This window comes from Penaeus monodon, chromosome 29, assembly GCF_015228065.2.
Source record: "Penaeus monodon isolate SGIC_2016 chromosome 29, NSTDA_Pmon_1, whole genome shotgun sequence".
NCBI classification, from domain to species: Eukaryota; Metazoa; Arthropoda; class Malacostraca; order Decapoda; family Penaeidae; genus Penaeus; species Penaeus monodon.
The window spans coordinates 1,093,200-1,093,950 of NC_051414.1; the positions used below are offsets into that span (position 1 = coordinate 1,093,200).

Genomic DNA, 751 nt, shown 5'->3' on the forward strand with positions numbered 1-751 from the left:
CAATAGTTCTATGTCTGTTTTTCTCTGCTGTAGGTATATATATTTTCTTGCACGGGTATTTTTACCCTTAACTGTCATGTCTCCTTTTCCATTCACCCGCCACTCCCGTTTCTATTCTCTTTTTCTATTCCTTCTCATCATCTTTGTGCTTCATATGTGCAGTTAGTTACCTCATTTCTCAGTAAAATGTCAGTCTCTCTTGAAAAAATGTCTTGTTTTTGCTCTCTGTTTTACCCCTGTTTTCTCTTTATTCTGGTCCCTTTCCCGTTTTCTTCGCACTCTGTTCTCTCTCGAGCTTAGCAAAATTTACATAGTTTGGTTGCATGATGTGAGTGTTAACTTGTGGTATTGAAGTTCTTTCTTGTGTTCTTTGTCTTGTACCCGTTCAGTTATTTTTCATCGCTTAACCACATTTCCGAATAGCTGCTTTCAGAACGACGACGTGAAAACAAATATATTTATTGATAAGGATAATAAATATGTTTTGCCGAGACAAGATGAATAGAAAACGAGATTGGACGAATAACTGATCCATTTTCGCGAACTAGGAATTACGTACACCCCGAGAATGAATGAGCGAGGATGGTTTGCCGACGTGGGTGACTGAAGAAACAGCCTTGGAGTGAGACTCGAGACGGAACAGGTGTTCAGTCTCCGCTTTCATATTGGGATTCCTCACGTGTCGAATCGTGTTCATCGTGCTGGAGACTCCTCGGTCGAGCTATGGGGATTGTTCAAACCGAAATAACGT

At 40.6% G+C, this 751-nt stretch overlaps 1 protein-coding gene across 1 annotated transcript in view; it reads left to right on the plus strand.

The window, feature by feature from the left end:
• LOC119591877 (carbohydrate sulfotransferase 15-like) overlaps nucleotides 1-751 on the plus strand; it is a gene marked incomplete at its 5' end in the record, with an annotated part of 29,200 nt that overhangs the window by 22,681 nt on the left and 5,768 nt on the right.